Genomic DNA, 13,633 nt, shown 5'->3' with positions numbered 1-13,633 from the left:
ACACCCATCTCATTAGCCTATGATGCACGAGTTTATTGTTCATAACAAGGTCAGTGCCTGATGATCTGTTCAAATGGCTCTGAGCACTATGGGACTTAACATCTGTGGTCATCAGTCCCCTAGAACTTAGAACTACTTAAACCTAACTAACCTAAGGACATCACACACATCCATGCCTGAGGCAGGATTCGAACCTGCGACCGTAGCAGTTGCGCGGTTCCGGACTGAGTGCCTAGAACCGCTAGACCACCGCGGCCGGCGGATGATCTGTGTAAACTATGGTTTTATTACCAGCTAATAGATAGTGAAATCATTTCAAACTCCACACAACCTTTTCTGATGTCGAATAATGTTGTTCATGTTTATTTAACATTCTGCTAGCAAACCTCAAACTTCGATGGTTGTTATATTCATATGTTAAATCGCCTTGGAGAACTTCACTTGTTATCCATAGACTGATCCATCTGTAGGTAAATTAAAAGATTTCTTTAAAGTTCGAGTGGTGAAATAGTTTTACTTGTAACAAATCACCTTTAATTTCTTCAAATGCTACAACTCTCTTACTCCTCACTTCCAAGATGACATTTGTTTTAATCAGTATATAATATCATGATGGTTAACATTGTCACCACTTAGAAATTTCCTAAAAAATTCACCATTCTGATAAAAGGTTTCAGTTGCTTCGTACCTCATGAGTAAGGACACTTAGCAATAGCCTCCATTCGCTGGGGATCTGGACCATACACCTTCAGTGGCAAGAATATGCCACAGGAACTTGACTTCTTTCCTACCAAATGAAGACTTAGGTAATTTAACTGTAATGCTCTTCTGCCTAAATTAATTGAGCACTTTCTTTAACACTAATAAGCGTGCTGCCCATACCTTAGAAATAATGATTATGTGGTGTACATATAAAATTATCCTATTCAATAGTTCACTACAAAAAAGCCAAGTTTAGAACATACATAAATACAGATGCAGATATGTTGAACATGAACAGAAAAACTCAGAATTGAAATAATCATCCATCAAACAGGAATGTTGTATATTTGTGTGGTTGTGGATGAAGATTTATTTGCCAGTAACTGGCTGTCATATTCAAGCTACTTATATACACTATATGATCTAAAGCATCCAGACACCTGGCTGAAAATAACTTACAAGTTCGTGGCATCCTCCATAGGTAATGCTGGAATTCAACATAGTGTTGGCCCACCCTTAGCCTTGATGACCGCTTCCACTTTCGCAGGCATATGCTCAATCAGGCTTGGAAGGTTTCTTGGGGAATGGCAACCCATTCTTCACTGAGTGCTGCACTGAGCAGTGGTATCGATGTCAGTCAGTGAGGCCTGGCATGAAGTCGGCGTTCCAAAATATCCCAAAGGTATTCTATAGAATTCAGGTCAGGACTCTGTGCAGGCCAGTCCATTACAGGGACGTTATTGTTGTGTAACCACTCTGCCACAGGCCGTGCATTATGTACAGGTGCTCGATCGTGTTGAAAGATGTAGTCGCCATCCCCAAATTGCTCTTCAACAATAGGAAGCAAGAAGGTGCTTAAAACATCAATGTATGCCTGTGCTGTGATAGCGGCACGCAAAAGAACAAAGGGTACAACCCCCCATGAAAAACACGACCACACCATAACACCACCCCTTCCGAATTTTACTGTTGGCACTACACATGCTGGTAGATGAAGTACACCGGGCATCCGCCATACGCACTCCCTGCCATCGGATCGCCTCATTGTGTACCGTGATTCGTCACTCCATACAATGTTTTTCCACTGTTCAAGCGTCTAATGTTTACGCACCTTACACCAAGCGAGGCGTCATTTGGCACTTACCTGCGCCATGTGTGGCTTAGGAGCAGCGCTTCGACTATGAATTCCAAGTTTTCTCACCTTCCGCCTAACTGTCATAGTACTTGCAGTGGATCCTGATGCAGTTTGGAATTCTTGCGTGATTGACTGGATAGATGTCTGCCTATTACACGTTACAACCCTCTTCAACTGTCGGCGGTCTCTGTCAGTCAACAGACGAGGGCGTCCTGTACGCCTTTGTGCTGTATGTGTCCCTTCACGTTTCCACTTCACTATCGCATCGGAAACAGTGGACCTAGGGATGTTTAGGAGTGTGGAAATTTCGCGTACAGACGTATGACACAAGTGACATCCAATCGCCTGACCACATTCGAAGTCCGTGAGTTTCGTAGAGCGCCCCATTCTGCTCTCCCGCGGTGTCTAATGACTACTAAGGTCGCTGATATGGAGTACCTGGCAGTAGGTGGTAGCACACTGCACCTAATATGCAAAACGTATGTTTTTGGGGTTTCCGAATACTTTTGATCACATAGTGTACTTAGCACTATTAAGGCTAGCAGGTATTTCTTCCATGGGTCGATCCCTTCCCATCTCTGTAATTTCGTTGAGTGATCTTGCGTCCAAAACAAAATGGACACACAATAAGGTTTCTTAACAGCTAGCAATGGATTACTGTAGACACGTAGCGATCTTTCAATAAAAATTTGCTCTAACATTTTCTGAATCCCAACAGTTTGAAAAAGTTCGTAGTAAGTTCCTATAGGACCAAACTGCTGAAGTCATCGGTCCCTAGGCTTACACACTATTTAATCTAACTTAAACTAACTTACGCTAAGTACAACACACACATTCATGCCCGAGGGACGGCTCGAACCTCCGACGGGGGAGCGGCGCGAACCGTGTCAAGACGCCTCAGACAACGAGGCTACCCCGCACGGCTCCTAACAGTTGCTGTAAGCTTTAAAGCTAAAGGTATTGGATAAGTTCTCTTGAATAATGGCTTCTCTGTTATAATTTTAATCTACACTGATAACCTTCAATGTAACCCATTTTTTCAGGAAACATATCTGTACAGTTGGTTACTAACTTAATTAATTCTCCTCTTTACTTAGATGAAATGCGATCATTTATATTGATTTTATTCCCTATCCATCATTGGCTAGTCTCAACTCTTAGTTCATTATCATAGCCCACAGGACTCCTTTAGATCATACTGGGTAGCCTCCAATTGGCCAGTCTTTTACCTCGTTTCATGAACAGGATAGATTGCTGTAACAGTTTTTTCATCGGCCCTGTCTGCAACTCAACATGTCATCTTTATGGTGAGTAACAACTCTATCCTTTTAATAATATTTTTGTTATTCCAACCTGGACTTTCCGTTGTTTGCCTTTTTTTCATGAAAGGTTTGTTTATTAGTACCGGTACACCTTGAATTTCAGAAGATAGCACTTGAGTTCAAAAACTAATTACAGCCGTATGTTTAATGTACCAGTCAAGCCCTAACAACAATGGTATACTCATGTGAGGCACTACCAAGAAATGATTCATGAAATGTTTGTTTATTGGTACCGGTACACCTTGAATTTCAAAAGATAGCACTTGAGTTCAAAAACTAATTACAGCCGTATGTTTAATGTACCAGTCAAGCCCTAACAACAATGGTATACTCATGTGAGGCACTACCAAGAAATGATTCATGAAAGGTTTGTTTATTGGTACCGGTACACCTTGAATTTCAAAAGATAGCACTTGAGTTCAAAAACTAATTACAGCCGTATGTTTAATGTACCAGTCAAGCCCTAACAACAATGGTATACTCATGTGAGGCACTACCAAGAAATGATTCTTAACAAGTATGTTACCCATGGAAAATGTTAATAGCTCTTATTCTTTAATCATCTTCCTTTTCCAAACTGTAAAAGCAAAAATTTGCACTCCTGTTACAAGTAACACTGGATGTCTTCCCCTTTCTTGTAAATTTCCAAAATAAGCTTAGTTGACCACTGACATCTTGCTTCCTGAGTTTAAAATAGTATTAATCTGTTCCCCTTCAGTAATTCCTTGGATTATAAATCTTATTATCCTTTGTTCCATCTAAAACAATTACTCCTCCAATAGATCCTCTCTCAGCGAACACTCTTCCTCAATATTAATTACATCTAGTAATTTGGGCCTACTGCTCACTGGTAATGGTCGCTCCCAAGAGATTTCCTTGGTTTCCCTCATACTCAATAATCAATGTCCCTATAGGACACATACAGTCTTCTATTCATTGTTTACTTTTGTAATCTATATGGTTTCACATTTTTTCTCCATTCGCTTTCGTAATAACCACTATTGGTGTTTTTAGTTGACTATACCAATTACTTCATACTTCCTCTTCTCCTCGATTATCCCCTACCCCTTTTCTATAATATTCCCCATTAAATCTAGAACAGTCTTCTTCCCTGGTCTTATTAAGAATAATTGACAATTTTGGGAAGCTCAAAATAACGTTAACTTTGCTCCATACTCTACCTGTCATTTTTCCCTCATGGGAACATCCAGGTAATTAACACTTTGACTAAATGTCTTTCACCTATAGGTTAATCTAGAAACTTCCTTCGATTTAGATGCCATTCAAAATATTTTCTTAAACCACTCCAACTTCACTTATATGGGCTTGAATCAAATAATTCCAAAGTAAACTTTTGTTATTCACCATCAGACCAATACTTTATCTTTGAACTGCCTATAAAAATCTTGCCAACCAGAACATTATTCTGCATAGAGATCCTCCCCCCTCCCAATTCGGAGGCTTCTTTTTCTAAATGCCCCACTGTAAACTTAACTATCTTCCTATAGTTCGATGAGGCTTGTAATGTGATCTCAAATGTTCTCAGGAAAATAATATATCACCTTCAGGCTTAGAAACTGGAAGACAAATCGCTAGATGAATGCCGTTCCATATTAACAACACCATTGAGACATTCTATTCTCTCTCCAACATTCGAACCATTCATTACCTATGATCCTTTTCAACCCATTTAACTTATTACGTATCTGCATACTAGGCAAAGGTCAAGGCACGCTATCATACAGAAAGGTCAGAAAATATCTGAAACACTTGTGGGGATTTTGCAGGGCAGGTTGTACCGAGACATAAATGTTAAGGAAAAAATTTGATATGTCGCACCGTTTCTGAGTTATTTAGCATTGAAATTAGCCAATCAGTGCGTCACCCACTCACATTCAAGCGGCGAGCGAGGGGCAGTGTTTTTTTTTTTTTGGTTAGCTGAAACTTCAATTCGCACATGTGGCTACCTGACTGGCTAACTTCAACGCTAAATAACTCGGAAACGGCGTAACGTATCAATGATTTTTCTTAACATTTGTGTCTCAGTACAAACTGTCATGCAGCATCCTTACAAGAGTTTCAGACAGTTTCTGATCACCCTGCATATAGGTGATACAACCTGGCCATTTAGATTAGCCACAACACTTCTGACCTTAATTAATTGCCTCTCCGTTTTCTCTACTTCTTTGGATATAGGTCCTTCCAGCTTATGTGAACTGGCAGCATATTATAAGTCTTCACTGATTTTATTTTGTTGCGACTCGTCAATTCTCCTCTCAGCTAATTCTACCTGCTTTTTCAAAGCTTCGATTTCCTTTTTCCAATTTGAAAAGTTTTCTTCCTGTTTTGATTGAAGATCTAACTTCATCGTTTTAACCAATTCAACAAATTCATTTTTGGTTAAAACTGTTTTATCGTACACATCTTCTGGATTTCTTTACTTTTATTTTCTAGGTCACTGAACAATGTAACCTTTAAATTAAATACATCTGCAGTCAGTTTTTTTAATTTTCTGATGTAACTAACCCCTTTCATCGTGAGATTCACCAATGAGAGCTTCGAGTTATTTGCCAATCTCAGTCAATTGTCTTATTACTTCCTGCCTTAGCAAATGATTATCCTTTTTACTTAGCTGGTTATCGCTTTAGTTCCTGCTATCCTTTTTAATTTCAGTTACATCTTGACTTAAAAATAAATTATCTTTTTAAGTTCCCCATTATCTTTTTTAATTGCCTGCTAATATTGTCCAATGTTCCTTTAGATTTTTTAACATTTGCAGGATTTCACCCTCCATTCTTAACCGACTGTGCTAAAATCCTATGGTATGACAATATACTACTTACTATGTACATGTAACGACACGTCTTCTAAATAACTCACAGTGAATACTCTCTATCTTCCACTACCAATCCTATCACCACACATAAACACTCAGAATAGTTGCCATTATGAAAACGACTCACTGTCAAAAAACTTATTTTATCGTACTTTCATAGCTGCAGACTGGAACCATTGCAACACTGACACTCATGGCAGCTATACGCAATCAAATGCAAAACTAGTGTCAGTTCATATACTGTTGTCAGATCATCGTGGTGTGATGGTCTCAAGAGGATTAGCATCGACTGCATCCCCGGATGCTCACAATGTGCGCTGAAATCTTCTGTTCTTGATCTTCCCACATCAACCAAAAGATCGTCCATATCTCTCTGTCTGCTTTCTTTGCAGTCGTGTCATGGTCGCCACAATGCATTATTCCGACTCACTGCTGATGTCAACTACCGGCTTCCTACAACGAAATTTTTTAATGGGTAAGGATTTTTCATTTCTTATATGGTTGACGTTGTGACCATGTGTCGCCACGTAGCAAGTGCACAATTGTGGTGTACCGAGGGACAAAGCGAACCTGCACTAATCTCCAATGATGTCTCAATAAATCGATGTTCAAACCATTCATTAATCTCTGGTGGCAATTCCTTCTCATATGTAGATTTACTATGATAATTTCTTTTGATAATCCTTGTCCTGAATATAGAAGCTTTTAAACAACTATCTCCACTAAATTTCACACTACAAATACCGTTAATGTATGCTAATGATTAATGTTCAGACCGAATACTGAACGCACTCACAGATAACACGCCCACCAAGAATCATAAGCGTCTGTAGACGGATTTCACTTCACTATTTGCCACCTAGAGATTAAACTGAATGCAGTAAACCTGTAGCATTCACAGTGAGGTTCTATAGACCTGCAGCAACAACAATAACATTAAATTTCAAAGGCAATCGAAGTGATCAAGACTGATATATGGAGATAACAAAACCTTCCTATGCAAAGGGGCTGGAAGAGGACTGTCTTTAAGGTTTACATGAGTTTTGATATGGTAAGAAGTGATGGTGTCGAAGTATTCTTTATGCTTGTGAACAGAATATGGATGAAGTAGTTATTGTATATCAAATAGTGTGTTTGATCATCATTAGTTCCAACACACTAATACCAGATAACTACAATGATGACCCCAAGACAGCACATACTTCACAACTCTGGATAAATAGTGTGATGTACGAGGGTTGGAACTTTAATAGTGGCATCTATTTATTTACAGCTCGTACAGAATTGATACGTATTTCAAAGTTTTACTGACCTTCAGAGTAGTCACCAGCATTGAGTATAACCCGTTGCGAGCGATGTGGAAGTCGCAGAATACTCTTAGCAGTGCCAGTTGCATTGGAAGTTCGAGCGGTGCGGTCTGTTGCCCGACGAATTTGTGGCAGTTCTGAAGCGAACGCCGTGAAGTGTTTCATTCAGTTTAGAAATCGAGTTGAACTTACGAGGGTTTAAGTCAGTGGAGTGCAGTAGGTGGTATATCATTTAGCAGCCCCATCAATTAAATCAGTAACTGCTTGCACTGTACGTGCTTGAGCATTGTCCTGCAAAATGATGGTCAGGTCCTGCAAAAAGTGTCTTCACTTCTCTCTCTATGCTGTTCATTTTTGTAACACAGCCTACGAACAGCCTAGAGACAGAAGTGATGACACTTTCTGCAGGACCTGACCATCATTTTGCAGGACAATGCTCAAGTATGTACAGAGCAAACTGTTACTGATCTGTGATTCTTGAGTTTCTCCAGGCATATTTGATAATCAAAATATCCACGGGTGTACTGCGTCTACAGTGCCCGTTGGACACTGTAGACCGAGAGTACATCCATGGATATTTTGATTGTTACTGATTTGTTTGACTGATGGGGCTGCTAAGTGCTATACCACCTACTGCACTCCACTGACTTAAGCCCTCGCGAGTTTAACTCGATTTCTAAACTGAAGGAAACACTTCACGGTATTCGCTTCAGAACTGCTGCAAACTCGTTGGGCAATAGACCGCGCCGCTCGAACTTTCAACGCAACTGGCACTGCTAAGAATATTCTACGACTTCCAGATCGCTGGCAATGGGTTATACACAATGCTGGTGACTACTGTGAAGGTCAGTAAAAATTTAAAACACGTATCTATTTTGTACGAGCTGTAAATAAATAGTTGCTACAATTAAAGTTCCAACCCTTGTACAACACTAGACATTTACCACAATGGTAAACTTACATCACCAACAAGAAGCAGAATTTTTCAGTCAGAAAGAAGACTCCAACAGCAAAGTGCACACCATCATCATTCGATCAGCACAGGATGAAGCAAATTCGAGGATGCAGGAGACTTTGACTATAAACTACACAGAGAATAGAGATAATGGCAGACCATGTCATGAACAAAGTAACCAACGGCAACCCTCGTATAGTGTGGGTGCAACCAAAGTCCAGTGGTGCCAAAGGTAATCAAATCTTCTACAAAGTCTCATATGTGTGACACTTCCACTATCAATCAGTATTGTTGAAGCACACAACCACGACGGATTCTACTGCGCCAGCCATAGCCTAATGTCTCCGCCTGCCTCATACCATACTACTCAACAGTGGGAACTGTGTGATGTGTGTTCCGATTTTCCTACCATGCCAGTAATAGCTCCACAAGATGTTCACTAGATGTACAACTGTGCCACAAGTGTGCAAGGAAATTTCGTTCTCCAAATCTGGTAGAATGATGCCTTTTCAACAAGTCATTAGGACAAGCCACTGAAAGCGGGAACCATTCCTAAAATACCATATTCCAGCCCAGCCAATCGCAGACTTGGTTTCAAATAGTAGAATTCATTCTACAAAGTTATGGAATAACAGACAACACACAAAAGTTCGTAGCAGCACTGAGCAATTTCGTTGGACATCCTCATCTAATTAGTGATGTTATTGCTGCTCCACCTACATCAAAGAAGTATGATATGACGAAAATGGCTTTATTGTCACTTTTGTCGAACACACCTGAATGGGAAATACGCCTCATCTGATACAAAGAAGAAATCAGAAGCAGAACGCCTCCTCAACTAAGGCAACAGATGTAGAATTTTTCTTCCACAATGTTCATCATAAGTTGTAGGATCGATAATATTTTCGGATAGTCAAACTTCCAGCTTCACTGTTGGCCACACTTACTCCAAGGGAACAGGAACCCATAGAGGTCAAATTAGACATAGCTGATAGAATCCTGGCAATACTGCAGTTAATAATGAGCAGGATTCAAGCATCAAACATGTTCCTAATGTTACGCAGTGAGGCATGTTCGTACAGCAAGAAGGGTATGGTCCTGGTGCAATATGATCTCTTCCCAACTCGTCTGAGGCTGACTGGGCGAGATGTATAGAACCATAGGATCCATAGTGATGAAGCGGCGCGTCAGTAACTGAGCTATTATGGAAGTAGCCGATCACTCCTGACTGAAAGACGTTCCCCTCACGTTTTTGGTAACGCAAAGGGATCACGTCAACACATCATGTACCGATGAATCACCTCTTTGACAAATATGTTGGTATCATGAAAAGTTTGGCACGACAGTGAGCAACTGTATTTCATCTTGTAATTTAAAGTATCACCAACAACCGCCTACTATTGGATCACTTGACAGTGTAAGTCAAGATGCAAGCAAGCTACAAGGGAAGGGTACCAAAAGAAGATTACGCTCTACCAGCCTCCCCACAATTTTTGTGTGGGATCGTATGTCAGGCAGGTACGCTCAGGATTGGCAGTTAGCTCTGTACCATATGAACACTCTCGTTCAGGCAGCAAATCAACACGGACCTTTCTATGTGCTATTAATTACACACCTATTTGTCATCGTCGAATAACATACCTGACAGTGGATTTCAGAATGGAGTGCAGCGTCATCGGGGATTTTGTGATAGCAGACACGTCAGTGTCAATAACTGGGGTGAAGTTTTTCACCACAACAAATTTTCTATAGACTTTGCTACACGAGTGATTAGATGTTCTATTATGGGACAATCATTGCAGGCATCCAAGGACACGGACACCATAGACATATCATCACAGGTGGAAAGTAAAGGCAAAATTGTGAGATTAATAAATAATACAAAACATGATATTGCAAAAACTAACAACAAAGTACAGGAGGTAGAACACCTCAAAGTGTTATTTGGTCAGGAAATACTGACCTACAGAATTAAATAAAGCACTGTCAGGAACAGTTGTACATTATATATATATATATATATATATATATATATATATATACAAGGATAGCTAACTTGTAGCAATATGAGCAGCAGCCTCAACCACAGGTGGCGCTGAGTACCAACACATTAAGTCAACAAATGCCAAACATTCAGGTTAGTAGAGTGAAGGTAAACTATAGTATAATCAGTCATACCAGTCGAAAGCAACGTACTGTCAATAAGACTCAATGTTGTATAAGGGACATGACATTATATTCACACATCACAAGTCCCCCCCCCCCACTCCCCCCCCAGTCTATGCAAAAGCATAGATACTTGCATTGAATAGGTGCCAAACAGCTAAATAGATTTTTGAGGAACTTTTTGCCTACAGGGTTAGTCTGGCTTTCTATCAGCCAATGGATGAAACCAATTTATTTAGTGCTTAAGAAAGACAATTCTTTCAGACTGTGTGGAGATTATTGATCACTTGACTCTCATACTGTACGAGGTAGGTATTCCATTTCCAGCTTATGGGATTCTTCACATGCTGTGGCTGGTGCCGACATGTTTAGTGTGATGGATTGTAAAAAGGCCTACCACTAAATAGCAATGGCTTCATAATAAATACCTAAAATGTAGATCATCACTCCCTTTGGACTTTTTGAATTTGTGCAGATGCCTTATTGGCTAAGAAATGCTGCCTAAACATGACAGCATTTTGTTGACTTGATATTAAGAGGATTTTCGTTCTGTTTTTGATATTTGGATGATATATTGGTCTTATCAATAACTGCTATTTCTAAATATACACTTGACTTGTTACTTATTGCAATGTTTATATCATCTGCAAACAAAACAAACTTAGCATCAGGCAATATAACAGACGAGGGGTCATTAATGTACACAAGAAAAAGCAACAGACCCAAGATGGAACATTGAGGAACACCACATTTAATTAATTCGCAATTGGATGAGGACTGACTGCTTTTTGCACAGGTTGAAAACACACCCTTTTTTCCTGTTAGTGAGATAAGACCCAAACCATTTTGCAGCACTGCCAGTGACACCATAATATTCTAATTTCATTAAGAAAATGCTGCGATTCACACAGGTCACAGAAAATGCCAGTAGCCTCTAAATTATTATCAAATAAATTAAGGACATTCTCACTGTACATGTAAATAGCTTTCTCTATAACAGAACCCTTAAGAAACTCAAACTGTGACTTGAACAATATATTATTTGCAGTCAGATGCTTAAGGAGATGCTTGAACACAATCTTTTCAAATATTTTTGAAAAATCTGGCAAAAGTGAAATTGTTCTGTAGTTTGATGGTATCTCTTTATTCCCTCACTTGTAAAGAGGCATAACATTAGCATATTTTAACCAGTCTGGAAAAGCTCTGCTGATAAGATGTTGATTACACAAGTAACTTAAGATAGCATTCAACTTGCATCGGCACTCTTTGATTAACTTTGTCGATATGTTATCATACCCACTAGAATACTTAGATTTTAAGGATTTTATGATGGATGCTACTTCTTTGGGAGAGGTGTCATTTCCATTTTACTGAAGTTATTTGTAAAGACTGCCCCTAGATAATCCATTGCACTGTTTACTGACCCTGATAACCCCAGGCTGTCTCTAACAGAAACAAAGTACTTCGCTAGGAGGATTGCACTTGTTACCAATGCCTCATTTATTTTTAGACTTATCAGTTCCTCAGTCTCTGTCTTCACTATATCCCATATAGTGTTTATTTTGTTGCTGGATATAATTAAATTTTTTTCATAATAAAGCTGCTTAGATTTCTGGATTGCTTGCTGTAATGTTTCATATGTAACTTCAGAAACTTGAGCAACAGGAAACTTCCGGGTAGATTGAAACTGTGTGTCAGAATGACACTCGAAATCGAGATCTTTACCTTTCGCAGTCAAGTGCTCTACTGACTGAGCTACCCAAACACGACTCACAATCCATCCTCACAGCTTTACTTTGGCAGTACATTGTCTCTCACCTTCTAAGCTTCACAGAAGCTCTCCTGCGAACCTTGCAAGACTAGTACTCCTGGAAGAAAGGATGTATCGGAGACATGGCTTAGACGTAGTCTGGAGGATGCATTATAATGTAGATAGATTCTCCTATTGGAATGCTGGTGTATAAGTTTTTTTATATTGAGTATGGAAAATATTGAGAACAATCTCATAAGGCATCAAATAATGAATTGTAATGAAATTGCAAAGTTTATCACACTGCTAGAAACTTAGTTGTTTTACATCCAATGACAAATTTTATATACAAAATGATGGCTTAGCCATGGGGAATTCATTGGCTGGTACTATGCTAGACATCTTCGGCAATAATATTGAAACAAGTTTCTTTTGTGGACAATCCGCAAAAATATAGTAAAATAATTTATTTTAAATGTTATGTAGATGACACTTCACTGTTATATGATGGCTCTGAAGAAAAAAATTAATAATGTCACGAATTCTTTGAATGATTCGCATCGAAAATTAAAGTTCACAACTGAGCACGAAAAAGAATGGGCCATCCATTTTTTGGTTGGTTGGTTGGTTTGTTTTGGGGTTTGATGGGGGCTAAACATCGAGGTCATCAGTCCCCAGTTCCAAACAGACATACTTGTAAAAGGCCTATACAGTAAAAGCGTAACCTCTGCACCCAGAGGGAGGGAACACCAAGGGGTACAGAGCTAAAATGAACACTGCAGTAACACAAAATAGAGGACACTTAAAAGGAGCAGAGCAAATAGTTGACTAGAGTAAAACAATTACAGTGGTTGATGGATCAGGTAAAAGGTTAACCACTCAACTACAAATGAAGAACCTCCAGCTTTAAAGCGTTGATAGAGGTACCAACACAACTTGTTACCATAAAAAACACTATTTTGGCAACCACGTCATAATTACAAGTCGCTGCAGTGCGTGTAGCTTGAGAAATCATGTGAGAGCGCCCACACTAGAGCGAGTGATAAAACCCAGCTGCACGGATAAAACGTAAAACTGAGTCAGCTATGGAGGCATCGTCACCGAGAATTAAAGGAAGTGCAGCTGGTAAATTAAAGGACTGCCCCAAGGGGGCTAAAAGGGGGCAGTCCATCAGAAGATGGACCACTGTCAGCCCTGCACCACAGGGACACTTTGGCGGGTTCTCACGACGAAGGAGATAGATGTGGGTCAATCGCGTATGTCCAATTCGGAGAAGGCAGAGAACAACTGAGTCCCTACGTGTGCCCCTCAAGGATGAGTTCCATATGGCCGTGTACGACTTGACCATGCGGAGCTTATTTGGCGTGTTCAAGACAGACCATTCAGAGCTCCAGACATTGCGGACCTTGCGATGTAGAGCTGACCGGAGGTCTTGTTCCACGTGAACAAGCTCCAGGGGT

The sequence above is a fragment of the Schistocerca nitens genome, chromosome 3, assembly GCF_023898315.1.
Source record: "Schistocerca nitens isolate TAMUIC-IGC-003100 chromosome 3, iqSchNite1.1, whole genome shotgun sequence".
NCBI classification, from domain to species: Eukaryota; Metazoa; Arthropoda; class Insecta; order Orthoptera; family Acrididae; genus Schistocerca; species Schistocerca nitens.
Note: the sequence above shows the minus strand (reverse complement) of the source record.